The sequence below is a fragment of the Aptenodytes forsteri genome, unplaced genomic scaffold, assembly GCF_000699145.1.
Source record: "Aptenodytes forsteri isolate BGI_AS27 unplaced genomic scaffold, ASM69914v1 Scaffold99, whole genome shotgun sequence".
NCBI classification, from domain to species: domain Eukaryota; kingdom Metazoa; phylum Chordata; class Aves; order Sphenisciformes; family Spheniscidae; genus Aptenodytes; species Aptenodytes forsteri.
This window is the reverse complement of record NW_008795321.1, coordinates 759,991-781,610: the sequence shown is the minus strand read 5'-3', so window position 1 is coordinate 781,610 and position 21,620 is coordinate 759,991.

Sequence of the window (21,620 nt, the reverse complement as noted above, 5' to 3'; positions counted from 1 at the left end):
GAACAAATGTTTAATTTGTCTAAAATTAATATATCATTTCAGACATTTTTGTCACAAAAATGGTGAAATGCAAATAACTGTTTGAAAAAGTAAATCAGCTGCAGAATTGTAAGAGCATAACGGGTCATGGTGACAAATAGGAGGATTTTCAGCTAATTTAATCAAGCAATAAATATAAAAAATGGGGAGATGTCTACCAAAAATGGTGAAAGAAAAACTGTTGGTGAAGTGATTTATAGTGGATTTAGAATGGTGAAAATAAGATAAAAAATCTGTTTTGACTTTAGAAATTTTGGTACGTGTATCTCATTCCACAAGTAGTCTCTGCCTGGAGCCCTAACTTGCATTGTGCTGACTTGGAATTACCGCCACACTTAATGATTTTGTTTTGTGCAATGGATAAAATTCATGACAAGTTTGTTCTGTGTACTACTGATGTCATATATAGTCTTCCTATGTACAAATGTTGCTATTTTGAGTCTGCAGGCAAATTCCCTTTTACTTTTCCCTTATTACCAAGAAACCTAAATTTGATTCACAAAATTTGCTTGATCTGGTAAGAGGAAACAAGCTTATTACCTGGTCTGAGTTAACTGAGCTACAGTAGCTGCAGCCAGTTATTTATACAACCTGTGAGTTTACACAAGGGTAGGACACATTCAGGAGACCAGATGGACTAGAAAGCTGTCATAAATTTTTCCAGGTTTGGATAGTTAGTTGAATACAGGTCAAGTCATTCATGATCAAGCGTTAACATCTGCAGACCTCAGTGATCATGTGAAATTACTGATCTTCATCTTATTCTTTTCTATACAGGAGATATCCATTGTACTGGTGGCCCTGATGGCAACCACATTAGCGAAGCGAAAAAGGGCATGAATATGCAGATTGAGGTGATCCATTTGAAAGACAAAGACCCAATCAGATAGCAGGGTATAAAAAAACCAAATGTATTGTTGATACAAGATAGGGTTGGAGGAAGTAGGGTCTTGTCCAAGTTGTGTCAAGCCAGACATACTTAAAAGCACCAAATGTGGAAGCATCCTTAAATAATGTCCAAGAATGTTTTTGAAGAAATTAGAGCATACGCTGGTATTCCCAAGAAGCAAAGCCACAATGTAGTGACAAGTAAAGGATCCTGAAGCATTGCCACACAAAGTTTTAATGGTAGAATACCATGATATGCAACCTTTGGAGTCTTCACCTGCTTCAAACATTTGGGCAAACATTCAGACATTTATCATGGCTACTACCTGGGTCTTTGGTGATAAAGCTCCAAGGATTGTCTGATGGTAATGCTAGGGACAGCACTGCTACCCATGTGAAAGATGTTCAGCATGCACTGTCTGAACAGATTAGAAGATTAGCACGCAAATTACTTCTAAAAGATTGAACTGAATATTTGGAAACAATTTCAGAACTCCATATAGCTGAAAGGAAGCAGGCAGGCTCAAGTACATAAAGACCATACCTGATAGGATAGGTGTTTGGATAACCCCTTTTAAAAATGAAGATTCTTCTGTGAACCTCTCTAGGTAGCCTGTTCACTAGCCTTGGAGTTAAGAATTGTCTAATCTATCTTCTTTGCTCAAGTTAGTGCACTTTTTCACATTCTGTCCCCAGTGGACATGGAAAACGATTGATCACTGTCCTCTTCATAACAACCTGTTACGTACTGGGAAATTGTTATCCCTTCCTCCCCCTCCCCTTGAGCCTCATGCTTAGTCTTTTCTTTTCTAGACTAAACAAACCCAGTTCTTTCAACCTTTTCTTGTAGGTCATGTTTTCTAAACCTCTGATCATTCTTGCTGCTCTCCTTTGCACTCTCTTCAATTTGTCTACATCTTTCTTGAAGTGTGGTTCCCAAAGCTGGACACAGTACACCAGCTGAGGCCTTACCCATGTAGCCTAAAGCAGAACACTTACTACTTTTTTCACTGGTGAGACATTCCAGGTCAAGCACCAAAGAATAAGATTTGCTTTTATCCTAACATTACATCAGTGAGTCATGCTCTTGTGATGTCTATGACCTCCAGATCACTTTCTACAATACTGCTGCAGAGTCATAATTTTTCTTACCTTGTTTCTGTGTATTTAGATTCTTCTTAGCAAGTCTAACACATTTCTCTGGCCTTTATTGCATTTCATCTTGAAGACTTCAAACCACCTCTCCAATTTACTAAAATTATTTTGTATTCTGATCATATCCTCCAAAGGGTGCCTGTATGTTACCAATTGCCATAGTTCAAAGAGATAAGGACCGGGGTGTGGTATTGCTGTGATCTGTGACCTGTTACAGTCCCAGGGCTGTGTGGCCATGTCATGTCTTTAGTAACAATGACATCTGTGCCAGTCACCAGTCCTAGGAGCTCACCATACATGCAGAGAGGGAAGTTCTGCCCACCTCACACGCACTTTGCAAGAGATGTGCTGCTGACAGCACCGCAGTGAGCAACTTCAGCCTCGGTTCCTCTAGCCAGGGAACCACTCTGAGCACACAGCTGCTCTGCTCGAGTGCATCCCATACAGCACCAAGTATGAATCAAATGCACCCTACGTATGTCTTTTCTTTGAATTAGCATAGTCTGCTTTTAAGATGACTTCATCAGCCTGGACTGCTTTGCCTTATAATTTATCTTCTCCTGAAACCTGATGCACTAGTTCTCGTAGTTTTGAAATTTAGTATCCTTATTTTACTGCTCTTCTTACTTCTTTCCATCTGTTCAACCTTCCTTTTCATCCTATGGTCAATTTTCCTCTACCTTCAGATTCTCAACCACTTTTTTCCTAGAACCAGTGGCTCTCACCCTGTAACTGTCCCTTCCCTTGAAGCATTTTCTGAAGATGACTTGCCATTTCCAGCACATTCTGGGAACATGATGGACCATTTTTCTCTTTTGCAACAGATAAGCAAACCAGTGGTAGGAACTGTCCTTTAGATATTTCTATACTGAAGGGGTTTGGGTTTATACACTTCACAACTTCCTCCTCACCATCCAGCAGGATGGTTTGCAGTCCAACTCTGCTACATCTTCCCTTTACATTTTTATCTTTTCTAGCCCCAGACACAGTCAACAGTCCTGCCTCATGCATCTCTCTGAATTTCAAAATAATTACATATCCAGTATTTAAATTTTTATACCAATACTTGATAGGACAAATACTTGCATTCTTAAAATAAATCTACAAAATAATATAAGTAAATCTACAAATTTAAAATAAAAATAGAGATAAAAATTAAAATAAATCTACAAAATACAGCTCCATTTTTCAGCACCCAATCTCTCCGTCCTTCCTTTGCCATACAAACTCCTCTGCACTTGTCTGCCATGTCCTGTTACATCTCTGTGAACGCAGCTGTTGTGAACCTGCTGGTGCATTAAGACTGAAACCTGCTTTGGTGTGCCACTCAAATTCCTGGCATTTGTCTGGAGATGCATCAGCAAAGAGTTTTGCTATCCTCCTTCATTTCTCTCCTCTTATGATCGGTTTCCCCCATTCACTACCTGCTTCCAAGCTTTTTCCCGGATCTCTAGTTCTATTTTTTGCTCATTTGAGGATCCTGCCAGCAGTTTCCCTCAAAGCCAGTGCAAGCCCTGGCCCCGCAGAAAGCTTTTCACCAGAGGGATCCCATTTCTGCCTAGCAATTCGCCTTTGTAACATACTGTCTGGTGGCTAAGGAAGCCAAAATCCTTCTGTCAACACCCTCTGTGCAGCCAAGCATTCTCCTTCAGCCCGGGCCATTATAATCTCCAGGATCACATTCAGAGCCTCTGTTCTTAATCTCCCAGCGCCAAGCAGCTGCCGGTCATGTGGATCCGGTAAATCCACCAAAGGTCTTCCCTCCCCCATCCTCCAGCTTCCTTCAGTCTGGTTCTGGCTTATTTCAAGCCACCTTTCTTCCCTGCTCCACTGATGCCCGCTCTCACTACTTCTCTGCTGTGCGCACGTGCGGGGGCTTCCTGAGGTCCTCTTGGTGGCAGATGCTGCCCCTGCACGTCCCTTGCCTGGCCAAGGGTCCGCATGGCTCAGCTGTCAAGCTCGTCTCTCCTATGTCACCTCACCACCTTCTGCTTCCCCCATGCAAGTCTGCCACAGCCTGTCCACTTGTGTCTTCTGCCTGAAGACCTCAAAAGACATTGCATAGTTTTTCCAGTGATGGGTGACACCAGGGGGCAAACCGATTACATAATTAATGCCATATGACCTGGTGAATTATGAGCCGGATTAGAAATAAAACCGGTGACCTTATTCTAGTCAGCAGCGTCCAGTCAAGCCTGAGTCATGGAACATCTGCAGAGGTCCATTGGGTCTCCTAACTCTCGTGCAGATCAGGAAATATTATTAAGCCTGTTTTATACTCCTGGCTTGGATAGTCCAAGTGATTTGTCCTGGGTCACTCAGCAGAAAATTTCCATTGCTCCTAAGCATTATCAGACTAGACTCTGCTGCTTTCCAGGTTTAAAGTTCTTAAGTTACCTCTCTTATGTTTTTTTATTCCTTGGTTTGCATAAGATGAAATATTTTAAAACATGGTTGCTGTGCCATTTCTTTGAGGTCATAGGCTTTACAATTATCGACTTTGTTCATCAGCTGGTTCAGTGCCCTTGGAGGAAGCCTGTCCATTCCTTTATATGACTTCAATCATATAAAAAAGATGTATTTATTGCAGAATGAAATTCAATTTTTGGAACTTTTTACTTCAAAGCCATCTACAAAAGACATTTTCCTTCATTTTTTTTATTTTTAATAATGAACTCTTTCCATTGATGAGTTTTTGGCACAGCCCATTTTGAAACCTTGCTATTTGAAACAGCTTGCTGATGTTTTCTTAAATTACATCCTCTTGCGGGTCCATAAAATCCTGAAGTTATTACAAATAAATAAACGGAGTTTCTCTTCATGATGTAAACCAGCTTTGAATGAAGTCATTGAGTGGAAGTTTGACTTGGATTGCTTCTGAAAAGCTGCTCAGACCCAGGGCAAAGTTCTGCTTTTCCTCTCTGTGCTGCAGAAATTGGTGAGCAGCTGTTCTAAGTCAACTGAGTGGAGCAAACCCCTGTTGCTTAACGTCTTGTTTTAATTTCCAGTGGGAAACCAAGTATCAGAAAGTCCATACTCTCCACTCCCTTTTCTTTCTCTCACTTTTTCCGAGTAGTATCCTCCTGAGAGAGTTGCACAGTCAAGTGTTAGTGAAAGAGATGAGATCTGAGAGTTTTCCCTTCTGTCTTGTGCTAGGCATCCTACCCCATCCAGCAACGCAGGGGGCCTCAAGCTTCCCCCAGACCAGTGGAGTCGGCACTGCTATTTAATGACCTCTGCTCCTTTGAGCTGGACCACAAAGCTCATGGCACCAGCATGAAAAGCGGACAGCACGGTGCAGACTCTGCTGTGGGCCATGAGGTGCGAACAGGCAGTGCTATGAAATTACACCAGCTCTTCACCTGGTTCCCTCCCAATTCCTTCCCACTGTGGTCCTCTGCACTTCCACTGATCTTCATGATTATCCTGGCTAGCCTTTATGTCACTGAGAGAAAAATTAGACCTTCTCTGTCCCCCTGCAAGGGTCCAAATCCAAGTCTGTATCACCTCAATGAAGGTTTTCTGCAGTGTGCTACAAGGAGATGCCAAAAAGTTTTGTTGAATGCTTGTGGATTCAGGAAATCTTGTTAGTCTTAGCACAAAGTTACACATTTCTTTCACTAGCCTCTGAACCATTGATCATTTATGTTGATCATTTTGGCTTTCCAGATTTAGTGCAGTTTTCACAAATACACACCGACAACCCAAACACTCAAACAGGTAGGAATCATTTCGTGTGTCAAGCAAGCAAACAAAATGCTCACAATGTGTTTTTTTAATTATTTCATTAGCTGTAGTTATAACTGGCCAGGACAACCTCTTCTCACTTCTCCTGACAGAGGGCCAGATTCTGACACTGAAGTTGTATATCACCTTTTAAATGACGTTGCTATGTGAAAAGCCCTATGCAAACACTCAGACTGTTTGTGGAGTGAGGTACTACCTAGACTCTTGACCAAAATTAACAAGTATCTGCCCATAATCTTCACAGGAATCAACTCACAGATGAGAAAATGACAGACAAGATGGCAGGACACTTGGAAGATAAAATGCAAGCTATATTACAAGATACAGCTTGAATTAAAAAGAACAATTTGTTAATTGAAATGAGTTGAAAATCAATATAAGTATGCCATTTAGCACTATGATTGACATCTGTGTGCTATTTGCTCTTTCTCAGTTGAGATATTTTAGTCTCTCATTTGCGAGCTGGCTGTCAGAGGGTTGTCAGTCCCCCAGGGGCTGAGCACTCACACCACTGCACACCCCCGTGCTTTGTCCATAGGCAGAAGTTAGCACTGGTTGTAGGGCGACATTGTATTCCCACCCCTCTCTCCCCCTACCCTGAAAACTCTGAGCTGAAAACCAAAATATTGGCAGATATTTCTTTGTACCTGGAAATGCTGTCACCGCAGCCCGTGGCGGAGTGGGGGGCGTCCAAACCCACCTCTCCCACGCCTCCCAGTGAGATGGGGAGATGGTCCACCACATCCTGCTCCGTGGGGTGGAGGGGGAAGTGGGTTAGGTCAGTCGGGCAGCAGCACGTTTTGGCAGATTAAGCGTAACCAGAGATCCTGGCTGAGAGGAGAGCTGGTGCATACAGCTTCCAACTACAGCTCCCATGAAACTCTGTGGCAGCATTTCAGTGTGGAAATATTTCAATGTTCAGACATTAGGGGGTAGGGTAGGGTATGGAAAAATCTTGTTGAAAAACTGAAACTGTTCACAGAAAGCTGATACTTAAACAAATAACTCATTTAGCTGCACACCAATTTTCTGTCAATAAACAGTTTCAAAAAATTCCTGATCATCCCTAGTTGAGTCTGCAACACATACTGAGCTTTTTTATTACTCCGAGTACCTCTGAACCAGTTAACCCTGCTGTTTTCTCTTCCTCCACATAAGGTAGAGATTTGTTCATCTCATGGGATGCTCAGTCAGCCCTTGGCTCCCCACACTGACAGCCAAGTTACAGTTTCAGCTCCACGAAACAGTGTTTATGCAAGAGCTAGAGAGAAAAGACACCTATGAACAAAGGAAAATAATTATATTTGTTTGTGTTATAGAAGCCCTCGGCAGCCCCACTCATGCTTGGGCCCCAGTACATAGCACAGGGTAAGATCATAGTTGCAGTCTGAAGCTGCTTGCAATCTAATTAAGACAAGATGTAACCCACTGGTGCAATGAACAGTTGAGAAGGGGATCAAGGATGGGGGAAGCAGTCTTTTCTTAAAAGGGGGAGAAAGAAAGGATAGGTTTTTGCAAATTGCCCAATTCCAGCATCTGGGGCTTGAAAAATCTCACTGAATATCACAAAACCAAGAAATAATCAGAAGTTTGTAATAAACCTTGGGAGCGGGTAAAGGTTTGACATATTACTTGACATTTTCTTTTCTTTTTTTTTTCTTTACATGGGCGCTTCATGGTTGTGCCGTTAACTGAAAGGTAAGTTAGCATGAATTATATCAGCCCATATTTTGGAGTGCGTATATACTGTGATTGTCTACCCATGGCACTAGCTGTGGAGGTAGTATCCAGAAGGCAAGGAGTCATAATTGTTAAGAAAGCCTTAAAAACTGGTGTGTTGTGTACAGTCTTGACAGATCAGCTCCCTGAACCTGTAAATACAATGCTGAAGGAACAGGTCAGAGGTATCGATCAGCCTCCTTCATCTGAACAAGTAGCTGAATCTTAAAATTATCCATAACCATTCATATTTCAGTATTAATTACTTCCCCATGGATTGTCTTTTTGTAGGTACTCAGATAATGTGCTTATCTCAATGTCCTAGTGACTCCCTGTATCCTCACATGTCCCAGCTCCCATTGGTTTCTAACTACTTGCCCAAATTTCTGGATTCTGGAAGGAGCAACTGCATGTTTTCGTATTTAATTCACCAGAACAACTTTCCTTTAACAACGGTAGGGAGCAGGCAGTAGGAATACGAGTGTGCCGGAAGTTGTATATCAATCAGTATTATGGTTATGCCTTGTAGTGTCACACAGAAACACGGTAAAGGTGACGATATGCTCCCCTAGCAATGTTTTAGGATGTCTTAATTTAATACTGACACACTGGCATGCTCAGTAGGAGTAGTTTCAGTTCCTGTTTGGAAACAACCTGTAAAAGAAAAATGCCTGGCAGAAGCAGAAGATAACAGCGATTCAGTCTGCAACACTCTTCTCTCTGGATCTGTCTTCAATACAAAACTAAATTATGGCACTGAGACAGTCACAATTTTGTTTGAAAGATTTCAACCAAAATAACCTTTTTCATTTTTTGAAAAGTTACAGAGTGATAACTGGGGGAAAGGCAAAAAGATTCTTCAGCATGACACAATCAGTGATTGTTGCTGGAGGAAGTTGGAAGGAGAAAACAAAAAAAGTCAATTTTTCAGCAAGCTCTTGACTGAAAATTTCCACCTTGGAAGGAGCATACTGAAATCCCAACACTTGTGCATAACATAGTCTTGAAAACATGTAAATATATTAATTTTTGAAAGCGTTCACAAAATTTTACAGCTGCTACAGGCAAGTGCTCTTGTATTTAGATCTGTTACAACCAGACATAGTTAGATTATCAATCAGTCATTTGTAAAGTACTGCAGTCCCAGCTACAGCTCAATCAGCCTAGGCTGAGAGTGCCAGTCTCCATCTCTAATGATTTCAGCATCATTCTTAGAATTGCATAGTTCTAAATACCCCTCAAAACTTTACTCCAACCTGGTCTAATTCTTCAGAAAATATAATCCTTCAAAAATGGTACTGAGTTAATACTTCGATAGGATAAAAAGGGATATTCATGATGCTGATTAGGATGGACTGTCAGTCTGACAAGCCATGAACATGAAATGCAAACTGCTTGTGATCATTTAACTCCTTGGAACACAGTGTCCCAAAACTAGGCTGTTAACTCAATTTCCCTGTTAAAGCAATTACTGCTTGCCCATGTACAATTTTTCAAAAATTTATACATAAATGTGATATATATTTCTTCATTTCCTGCCCTGAGCTTATGTAGCCTTGCTGCATTTTGTTAAAAAAGCTGCCACATTTCACATCACTGTTGGCTGTATTTCAGAAGTAATTGAAGTGGTTGTTGAAGTATACAAGGAGTACCCACACCACAAAACCTGTTTCCACAGTTATTTCAAGACATATCTCTGTTCTAGCAGAAAAGAATGCTTGTATAAGGACTATTTACATTTGTCTACACTTAATATCTTTGCTTTTTAGAATAATAGCATCATTCCCCTCCAGCAGGCATGTAAGATGGTAAAACGTGACCACAGGGGCTGCCCGTTACCGAGCTGTGAATCTGCTGTTCTCAGTACCTATTCGATCTCTGTCAAATCCCAATGACATGTCTCTCATGTGGCTCAGGCGGGCTCCCAGGCTTGCAAAGTTAGCATGAAAGGAATGCAGGTCCTCCCATATGCTGCTGGTAGAAACTACATCCAGTAAACATGAGCTAGTGATCTAAAATCTTGTGCAAATTTGCAGCCAAGGAGAGCTTGAAAACCTTAGGCTGCAACGGTAGTATTTCTTTTGATAAAATAACGTCTTTTTCTAATATGCAGTTTATTAGAATAATAGGGGGTCTGAACACTAAAGAAAGGGTAAGCACTGAACCATTTTGGCTGGGAACTGATAATCCAGAAGGAAATTTTTGGGAAGAGATTTTTTTTTTAAATAATTTTTCAGATATTAAGCCTCCCCTCTCATGCTGTCAACGGATTTAGTCCTTTCCCTTAGCCTGATCAAGGACTTTGTGTGCTTTTATGAAGATGGGTTTTTTCCCAAGTCTTTACTGAAACTTACTTGTGGCTCGGAGGAGAAGAAAGAGATGGGCAGCCCTCTTCTAACCAGGCAGCCCATTTTCCATAAGGTTTCTCCAGATGAAACCACTGACGTCAGGACCTGCCCATAGGCTGACTTCAGCCTGCAGTGAAGCGCTAACAAGGAATTACCTGGGGAATATGAGGAAATATCTTTGTTGTACCGCAAATAGTTTGTCCGCTTTACAAATACGAGTAATGTAAACAGGAGCCTTTCTACATGTGTCATGGCAAGGAGACCAAGACTATCACGGAAGGTGCTAGTTTAATGGCTCTGGCACACGGCCAACAAAAAGGCTACAAGGTCACGCCGTTGCCAAAGGTGCAGGGTGCGAGCTGGTGCTGGAGGAGAGGTAGCCATTATATCTGCTGGTGTAAAACAGAGTCTCCCACCAGCTGCTCTGATTTATAGGAGCTGCGAGTGTGCAAGCCAGCCTCAAAACCAAGGGAATACGAAACAAGCTTTATGCCCCTCATGTCCCTATCTTTGCAGTCATGCATTCTGCTCGCTTCCCTTTTGGAGCCTCTAGCTTTTCATCTAAATATTAAAGGCTTCTCCAGGTCCCTGAGCCAGCTCAGACTTTCTTTGTTTAGAGATAGCTGTCTGCTTTCTTAGCCATGAACTGGTTATCGGTCAGCTTTGCACATTTTATTTATTGATATTCCAAAGTCAATAAAGGAGATGAGTGTCTCTTTTATGCAGCTAGCAATACCTCAGATAAAAAAGTTATTGCAATATATTATTCCATATGCATTAGTCTCAAGTGTTGGGGTCTATAGGTTTGAGCTACCTACTCATCAGCTGGCATCCAAAAGCAGATGTACACCTGCAATTTTCTACAGTAATATAAGAAAATATGTACAGATAACCCTGTATATCAAGGAGAGGAAAACCTGCAGATCCTTCCTCATAAAAGTGTAATCTTCACTTGTGATATAGGTATCAGCAATATAAATAGAAGTACTCAGATCTTGTAGACGAGGTCTCATAGCCTTCTAACAAAAAAGGGCCATGCTGCACTCAGCTCAGAGAAACCCTCATTACACATCTGTTCAGATGCCACTGGTTGTACATCGGGACGTCCTTCAGCCTGAAGGCTGATGCTCTCCTGAGTGGGGGCACGGGCAGAACCACTCTGGGCTTCCCACATTGAAGGGTTCGAAGCAGGGGGAGCCAGGCTCCAAGCCTGGCAGTCACGCTCCCTTTTCAGAGAAGATAAAAGCAGCAGAGGAGAGTTACAGCACAACCGCATCTCAGTTGTTAAACAGTACTTGAACACAATGTGTTTCTGGTTAGTTTAAGGAAGGATAAACAAGATTTAATATCTGGCAACAAACACAAGTTTTTTTTCTTGCCCTATAAATGATATTTGGATTCATTCAGATTCATGTAGCTTCCACTCACGTAAGATTCCGTTCCATTTCCTCATTTTCCATTTTCCTTATTTCCTAAAACACAAGTTGTTGAGCTAATGAATTAAAACACTCTGAGGTTTGGTTTTGGCTCTGTGTGCATCTGTGCTCTTTTACTACCATAATTCAATGTGACAAGTTTATTGTCCTAACAAACACTAGCACCTATTGTAGAACTATAATAAAAAAAGAAAGATTGCTTTAAGCAGCACATTTTCTGCAGAGAAGATGAAATGCTACCTATTGACATTTTGTTTTCCTCAAATCACGTTCCCCTTTTCATTCCATAGTGGCCACTAAACATACAAGTCTGTAAGCAAAATGGGCTAGATCAGAGTTTAAGGATCAGCCTCTGCAATGAGCTGGATCAGATGGAATTCATTCTTCTTACTAGCTTTCAGCTGATACTTATGAGCCTGAGCTCAGGACTCTGTTTGTGCAAGGCACATTAAACACTGTGAATGCAACCTCTGCCCCAAGGAGCTTGCAGCTCAAAAAGACAAGTATGCAAGGATAAGCCAGATAAAAAGAAAAGCCTAGGACGTTGCAGAAAACAAAGTCAAGACCCGCCTTTGCTAAATCAATGTGCAAAAAGCCAACACAAATGAGAGGTCGGTTTCTGCATAAGAACCGACATAAATGTTTCTATACAAATCAGTCACATTCAGCACAAGGCTGGCCCTCCAGATGAATGCCTGTCCAAAAAAACCCCCAACCTCCCAAATCTACAGCTAAGTAAATAAACTACAATGACCCCAAAATAAAATGTGAAACATGCTGTTTTTCAAGGCTCACAAAACAAGATTTTAATGACTCATATGGTTTTTATTTGACCCATAATGGTTCTTTGATATATAGGGGCAAGACTTTAACTTACTAATGGAATAACATTTCCATGTAAGCCATCCTATGGCTAATGAAATGATCAAGCCTTCTCTCCCTGTATCTGTTTGAAAGGCTATAGTCAATAGCAGGTCTTGGAATATTTTACCAGCAGAGGAATGACAGAAGAGTGGCACACAGATAGAAACTAAACAGGAGTCACTCTGTCCCATTTGTTCCCTGAAAAAAAATTGATACTTCTGCAGAGAAATGCTAATTCATTATGGGGCTGGCTCGGCACAGGTGACGAGGCAGTTGCCTACCACAGAATACTCTCTTGGAAAGAAAGTGTCCTCTGCTAAGCTGATTACACTAGTGATGCAAGAGCCTTGGAAAGGTGGGCTTCCTGCTGCAGTTGTTGCAGCAGGCTGTTTGGCATGGGCCAGGGGTGGTGGTAAGCTCCGTGCAAAAGCACCCTTCCCTGCTCCCTTCCCTCCTCTCCTCCCTCAAGTTCAGCAAAAGCGGTGACCTGAGGTCTCCAGGGCTTGCTTCCCTTGCCCCGCTCCTCAACCTTGCTGTGGCAGAAGCAACCTGTCCCCAGGTTGCTTGAATTCTGTGGGCAGAATTCAATCCTGCCTACACTACCGAGAAGTCTTGGGCTGACTTTCATGAGTGAACTGGGGGAAAATCAGGCTAGTTATTTCCATGCAGCTGTTTAAGAATCTTGCTGAGAGTAATTAGTGCATTTCACTATATTAAGGACTCTCTCAAATTCCTGTTACTTTCTTATCTTTGTGAAGCGGCTCTGTGCCATTAAGTGGCAGAGGTATGGTCTCTTCTTACAATATTAGGTCCTATTTATTATATTCACCGATGCCAGGTTTGTGATATTCTGTGGCCTTCAGCATGCTAGCAGACTGCATTAAGAACTGGATGGATCAATCTGATATTAATTTGAGTTTTTATGATATTTTGTTTAAACAATTATACAAATACAGCAGGCATCTGTGTGGAGCATCTTTGGCACAGTTCACAGAAACTGTATTTCACTCAGCTTTCATCCCTGATTTAAATTAGTTACTACTCAGGGAAGGGGCAGGAACAGACACAGGTGTATACAATGCATGTGTTACATACGCCTTTTTTTCCCTGATGGGAAGGGGGGGGTGCGGGGATGCAATTTTAAAAACTTCCCACTTAGCCTGCTTTTTTTGTCCCAGTCTAACTACAAAGGCTGCACAGCCACAGCTGTTTGATACAATGAGATACCATGTGCAATCCTCGGAGGAGGAGCAGCCAGCCTCCTCTCAAATCCACAGCAAATCCATACTCATCCCATGCTCCACTCCATCAGACAGATCAAGACATTCCACCCTCAGCCCTCTAGGACCTGGCAGGGGGCACAGACCCCCACCTCCAGCACACAAGTGAGGGGGACCCAGGAGTTGCAGGGAAGCAGGCAGTGCCTAATCACATTTTTCAGCAGGGATACAATTTGGCAGATCTGTATACAATGCTGAAATCCCTGATTAAATTTCGGAGGGCAAGGGAAGTCAAATCCTGTTCTTCTCTGCATTGGTGGGGACCAGCACGGTGCACAGCTCAGAGAACAGAATTTAGCTCACTGTATGTGAAAGTCAAAAAAAAAAAGATAAATTATTCACATTTTGTTTTGCAACTAGTCTAAGAAAAGGAAATTCAGGTATGAAACATGAGGTGTTCATTGTATTTGTCAATTACTAAGAGAGAGAATAACATATCTTTTGCTAATAAAATGTTTTATCTGCAGGGTACGTTGCATCTGAGTAGGTCTATGTATACCTTTTTATTTCCAGATGTAGAGAGGACAGAGAGGAATTGTCTTGCACTTTTTTTGCATGCAGCAATTTCCCAGGTGGAAGTTTACTATTGAGACTTACAGCTAACATATTGAAATGTATTAAGAGGTTTTAAAGCTTCCATTTATCTTCATTAAAACCAGTTTGAGTTTGAAAGTTGACTTGAGGATAATTTTTCATATCAGGAGTGAAAAGACAGAGGTTTCACCCCAGCTTTTCAGCTGACTCTGTGTGTGATTTCAGACATATCCCATCAGTTTGGGATATGAAGAGTGAGGTTAATAGCATATGTCTCTCTCCAAAGTAGTCTGACATCTCTTCAGAAAAACCTGTGTGAAGGAATAAGATAGCATCGTAAGTGAATTGAGTTAAATTCTCTTGTCTAATGATTCAGAATCTGAGCAGATGGACCTACGTATACCTAATCCGTGCTGCAAGTTTTATAAACTGGGAGACAGCGTGCAGCTCTTACAAAACCATGGAGCATATTGTAAAAAAAATATACTGCTGTTTATAATAAAGTAAATACTTTTCAAAAGCATATGTAAGTAAGTACAATAATGCTAACTTTCATGTCAGCCACTGCTTGGGAAATCACATCTTTCCTGCATTTTAAACAGAAAAATACATATCCTCACAGTCTTGTGCAGATAAGCAGAACAGTGCAATGTTTTCCTGCTGGATGAAGGTGTTATCCTGCTGGATGAAGGCGAAGAGGAGGAGTGATGTCCTCTGTGACTTCAACTTTCCCCCTTCACGCTCTGCTCAAAGTAGCACTGTGTCCCTGAGGCCACCCGGAACACCCAAGGTTGGGTGGGAAAGGAGCCAGGAGAAAAACACAGTCCTGACCCCTTCACGCTGGCGCCAATCTGCAGGTGAAAGCAGCAGGATTAATGCTGCTGAAAGCAGCAGCAGAGAGTATGAGTGTCCAGGGCAGCCTCTGTCGGGTCAGAGTGCAGCCCAGAGCGCCACAAAATCAGCCCTGCAGCCTGCGGTCATGCTGAGCTGCCACGGGTGATAGCGTGGACTCAGGGGACAGTGCCGGGGGAAGGTGTAGCTGAGTGGGAATCTGCCTGTGTGCCCAGTGCCCAGCACTGCAGTTCTCTGTTCGGTCCTTAGCAAAATGGAAAGAGTGTGCAGTTCTTTTTTTGGCTTACAAATAGTCTGTGGATAGATGCAGCTGGGAACAGGCACCCAGCAGAGATCATAAATAAACACTTTGTCCCAAACCTCTGGATTTTTGATGTTTTTTGAAAGAGGGCAACAGGCTATTGCATTTTTGTTCTTCAGCTGCTCTGCCTGAGAGCACCACAGTGCCTGACATGAGCACTGCACAATCCTGCCATCATTTGTGTGTTGTAGATGACACCCCAGCTACAGACTTCACTGTTCCAACACCCCTGTTGGTGCTCAGCAAATAACATACTTGTTACATCTTACGGGAACCTCAAGTGAGGCAAGACTGGAGTAAAGGTGTCTTGAAATGGCCTGAAGTTAAAGGGATCTTAATTCTCTGTCTCCGGTTAGAAGGGAGCTCTTGGACAATACACCTCACAGTGTTTTGGAAACTTTCTGTCTCCTTTTTCTCTCCTTAAAATGTGTATAACGATACAGACTTCCCTTGCCAAATGCTGTGAGACCTACATATGAAAATGCTATATGGGAATTAGGTGCTTTTGTTGTTGTTATTACTGCTGCTGTTTGTGCATTTGCAGTGAAAATAAAGTTACTGTGCAAGGCCATCAACCAAAAAATCTTACTACAAAAACATGAATGTATGATTAATCCCCAAAAAGTAAATTCACATGCTCCACGTTAAGCAAAATATCTTGCAGAATTAGGTCAGACTCTGCAGACAACACTTGCAAAATTCAGCCCACAACTTTTTATTGATTCACCCTTTAAACAAAACTCAACTTTGATTTCAAGTGCTTTTCAGTGATGCTGTGAAAGAAGCCAAAACACCTTCTCGGGGATTATGCCAAGCAGTAGTTTTGAACAGGTTTGAGGCAATATTCAATGAACTGTAACTAATCATTTTCATCTTATTGCTTACAGAGTCATTGCATTGGAATGATGTTTGGCTAATTTTCCAAAGGACACATTTACTGTGGATTGTTCTACATAGCTGTCAGGAGCAACAGTGAGCCAAAACATACTCTGTCAAGGGAAGTGTTTGGTTGATGAAATTATAAATAAGTCATCAACCAAAAGTCTGTTAAAATGAATCGTCATTAAATGTTTTTCTAAATACAGTGTTTAATCTCAAACTCCAAAATAGGAACTGCAAGACCATCTTTCCCTACCTCATTCATAGATCTCCTCTTTGAACACATCATGAGAATATTAAGTTAGTTAATTTAAGCTATATGTGCATGCAAGCACATGCAGAGAAGCAAAGACTGTGATATGTTTTACATAAAGCAGGCCATTGTGCACTGATTATAATGTGTAAAGAGGAAATATGTTTATACCACAATCTATTCTAAACTCAAATAGGCAGCAGTACTCTGTGTTTATAAATATAAATGCAAAACCTATGTTAAAATAATGTTAAGGGTCTGGATTCTAACCACAAAAGCCAGGAAATTCAGAGTGAACCTTGAAAGTTTGGGCCTGATTCTGAATTCATGCTCTTGCCATGTAACTCCAGTGTCTTCAGCAATGGTTTGTACTGGAGAAAATACAATCCTTTGTCTGAGGCTCTCTAGGTATGGCAGGGCTTGTGCAAAGTATTATCATATTTAGGTCTGAAGGCTAGATACAAGAAAAGGATGTAGGCAGCTGTGACAGCATCCCCCAGGGCTTCTCTTAATCTAATGAAGTGTGTATATGCATATGTGGGTATATGCAGGAGGGGAAGGATGGAAACGTGCAGTCTTGGCAAGCACCTCCTCAAAACTCTCTTTTGTCCTCCAGGACACATGTAGACTTTACGGAAAGCTTGGAGCAAGCTGAATATTATCAGTCTTTAGAATGTGCTTATACAATTAATATTTCTCATGATGCATAGTTTACAACATTATGCTACTATGTTTTAAGGAGACTATAATAAAGGAGCACAGCCAGGGACATCCCCATTGAGATATACAACTGAAATATTAATCAAGAGACTTCAGTGAGGAAGGGGGAGGAAATGACCTAGCCCTGTGCAGTCCTGTGTGGAGTTCTAGTGCACAGCCATGACAGGAAAAGAAATTCTGATGAAGGCAAGAAAAAGGCTGGGTCGTTCCACCTAGACCAGGAAGGGACATGGCAATGAAGAACGCTTGGTCTGGTAGCCACCTCTAACAACAGGAACACATGTTGGCTCTGATGTGTTGGCAGAAGTGAACTAGCCATCCACATGGTGTTGCTGAGACATTGGAGGAGCCGAGGAGGATCCCTACTGTTATAGTGCATTTCATGTTTTACCTTTCTGCAGCTTTGTTCCTCAAAATTTCAGATATAAATCCTTTAGTAAAACTGGTTTTGAATATCTAATTTTCCCTAGCAGTAAGGCTGGTGTTCTGCTGAATATAGCAAAACCTTCCTTGGGGGATAATCTTCTAAGAGTGTCTGCTAGACAATGCATTGTGGAGTTCATGGGTGTTTGTAGAGCCATCCAGTATTCATCTGGAAGGGACAGATAGTGATTGAAACAAGTCACCAAGCTACAGTGGGATATGTGCCTCAGTAAATGCTCACCCGAGATCAGGGGTCAAACTTGGAGGTCACAATGAGCTTCCTGGAAGAGCCTTGAAAGGGTAGTTTAGGTAGAATTTAGGCACTAAAGAGAAAGTGAGCTAACCACAAAAGCACATCCAACTGCTTTGCTCTTAAGGAGCTATAGATGCCTAAGTATGTAGCAGCTGTGTAGCACAGATCCCATAAGCTCTGCTCTCGTGGTGAGGGACCTCCACCTTGACTGGCCTGCATCTGCCTAAAAGGAAGACTTGACACCCACCTTTCCTATGATAGCTGATGGTTGGCGAACCTCCTGAGAAAGGAGAGAGATGGGCTGCACACCCTCCTCAGCCTGGGGCAGTCCGCACTCATGCCCTGCCACGCATCCAGTGCTTTCCTACAGACTGCACTGGAGGTGCTCAGCCATTCCTTGTGTTGGAGCTTTCTTCTGGGCTGGAAGGCAAACAGCACAGCCAGAGAGGAAGGAGACACTGTCCACATATGTGTCTTAATAACAACAGCACTCTGCTGCCAAGACTGACTCCCAGGTCAGGCAGAGGAAGGGCCTGGTGTCACAATCCCTCAAACCTCCACTGACAAATCCACAGAGCAGAACTGATGGGCTTCAAAAACAGGGTGTCCATCTCACTTCGTCCAAAAGAAATGGCAGTCCAATGCACAGGCTGTGTGAAAGAGAGGAAAAGAAACATGGTAAAATAATAGTGGATGCTGGTAGAGTCCCAAAACACATCAAGAAGAGTGGAATATACCTACAGGAAATGTTTCAGTAATGGGTATGTTTGCTTAGATGCATATCATTTTCAAAGGAATTACGAAAGGGGATCATGTTAATGCTTCTGTTCCCAGTTAACGAAAATGATGCTTCTGATGTTTCTCCTACTTTTCTGTACTATCCATCAAATAATATTTAATGAGACACAACTTCAGCTGCAAATACACTGATTGTCTTTCCATGAATAACATTGACACACTTTATGCAAATCAAGGATCATTACTTTACTAGCCAGTCCTAAAGTTCATTACAGTAGAAAACCTGAAAAAATGAGCATGTGTCATTTGCTATTAATTCTCAGTTTATTTAAACCAGTACTTTCTTTCAGATTAGCTTATTCATGAGCTCAGTGTCCTTACTAAGTAAAAAGGTCAAATGCTTAAAAAAAAAATCTAAAAACCATCGTAAGTGTGTATGGAAATGAAAGGATTGGGACTGCAGTCCCAGTGGACATACTCTAGTGAAAGCCAGGTATCAACCCAACTGAAGTAGCCTTCCGTGGGCAAAAAACTGATGGGGGAAAACTCAGGATCAGTCCATTGTTCCTACCCCAAGGACAGCAAAGAAAATGCCAGGAAACTTGTTCTTTATTAAAAAGCCATAACAAGACACACTGTACAAATAAGTGTGCCAGATGAGAGCATTACTATATAAGGCTGGGTATAGAAGCCAAATGCAGAGATAGAAACCCTGCCTCCAGCCAAATACATGAACACAGATCATCACAAAAGCAAAGGGAAGGTCTCAAATAAATCATGTTGTCCTGCATCAGCCAATTTGACACGCTGATACAAGCTGAACCTCAGCAAGACAGAAATCATCCCAAAGGAATAATATTCTTGTCTTCCTGTGAGAAGAGCATGTTTGCATATACTGCAACTGTTGTTAATGTGTCCTGGGAGATCTATACATAATTTCTATTGCATCTAGATGGAGTTGTCTCCTTAAGCATGTACTGAAGTGTTGAATTTTTGTAATATGCCCTTTCTACAAAGAACTCGGAATCAAAACCAAATAATTCTTGATCTAGACTTAGAAAAGGTTTCAATGTTCATTACAAATTTATATTTCTTTTATCAGTTTTGTCTGACAAAGATTAGATATAGATGATTAGGCTGACAGATCAGTAGATATGCTCAAGCCAGAGATCAGCAAGTCTGACGGTCTGCCTGGAGACCCTGTAAACTTCATCACAATGCTCATCACCCTGTGCTGAAAGGAGGCCTCAAGACCGCTGTACACAAGTTAGGGAGATGGCTGCCTGACATCATGTTGGTTATAGTTTTCAGAAACAGGTAGAAAACCTGTCGTCAAAACAGGAAGGAAGGAAGGAAGGAAGGAAGGAAGGAAGGAAGGAAGGAAGGAAGGAAGGAAGAAAGGAAGAAAGGAAGAAAGGAAGAAAGGAAGAAAGGAAGAAAGAAAGAAAGAAAGAAAGAAAGAAAGAGAGAAAGAAAGAAAGAAAGAAAGAAAGAAAGAGAGAAAGAAAGAAAGAAAGAAAGAAAGAAAGAGAGAAAGAAAGAAAGAAAGAAAGAAAGAAAGAGAGAAAGAAAGAAAGAAAGAAAGAAAGAAAGAGAGAAAGAAAGAAAGAAAGAAAGAAAGAAAGGAAGAAAGAAAGAAAGAAAGAAAGAAAGAAAGAGAGAAAGAAAGAAAGAAAGAAAGAAAGAAAGAAAGAAAGAGAGAAAGAAAGAAAGAAAGAAAGAAAGAAAGAGAGAAAGAAAGAAAGAAAGAAAGAAAGAAAGAGAGAAAGAAAGAAAGAAAGAAAGAAAGAAAGAGAGAAAGAAAGAAAGAAAGAAAGAAAGAAAGAAAGAGAGTCCATAGGACTTCAAATGTCTGGGAGAGTGAGAAAGAAGAGGGTGAGTAAGATTTTTCTCCCAGGGGACAAGATAACTTTAAAAGGACTGTCTTGCCCAAGGGGACAGACAGCATGCCTTAGACTTTGCCCAGCATTTTATCACCAGGGTGCCACTTGCAGGTTTTGCTGGATAGACACTGTTCCATGAACAGCTGGTGTGTGACTATGAAATCTTTGCCCAGAAACACCAAAATTCTATTACATCGAGTGGCACAAGGTCTGGGCATTCAATATGGCACCCTTATTTAGTGAACTGACACAAATTTCAAGCAGCTTTCAAGATATTGAGGTGTTTAAAGTAATTGTAGATACAAGACAGGCTGCCAGATTTTGTGTTTTGAATTATACTTTTGTACAGAAAGTGCTCACACCAAGCCATGCATTATTCAACATTTGGAATATTTTTTACAAATTTGTGTGGTTCCTTTTTTTTTGTCTTTCAAAGAAAGTCTGAAAGGCTCATTTTTATATCTGAAAATGCATCCAAAGCTTGTGGAGGAAGTCCCTGTCTTCAGGCAACATGGTGCTGTCTTCATTCCCATTTTCCACAGTGGTTTCACTCTTTTCTGTCTTTGATGTGGTCTCTGGCACCTTGAAAGCAAGTAAGCCTATCTCAGCTCTTGTGTGCCAGCAGTTCAACACCCCCAGCCACCATGCCAGCACCTACAGCTGAAAGCTGGGGGTGGGGAGTAGGCGGAGGGGTGTGAGGGACATCCTGAATTACATCCCTGCACAGCCTAGCTTCCAATTCTGAAACCAAAAGCAGAGCAGTTAGGCAGAAAGCTTTACCACCAGAGTCAAATAACATCCAAAAAAATGGGATTTACGCACGTCAGAGACTGATTGCAGCTTGTCAGACACTCCAGGCTAAGTGATTTTAGAGCAATTTCTCCAATTACCAGTCTTTTTGTTTGTGTGGACCACCATGAGCAGACACCCAGAAATCTCACCACTCCATTAAGGACTTGGCATAATATACACACTTGCATATATAGAGTCAAATAACATCCAAAAAAATGGGATTTACGCACGTCAGAGACTGATTGCAGCTTGTCAGACACTCCAGGCTAAGTGATTTTAGAGCAATTTCTCCAATTACCAGTCTTTTTGTTTGTGTGGACCACCATGAGCAGACACCCAGAAATCTCACCACTCCATTAAGGACTTGGCATAATATACACACTTGCATATATATATATATATATATATGCGGGCACACACACAGAAAAGAAAAAATACTGTAATGCAATTTCCTACCTACTTCATTGACTGGATTACTTTTGAGGCTGGTTAAACAGAAGCTGTGCTGGGGGGGTT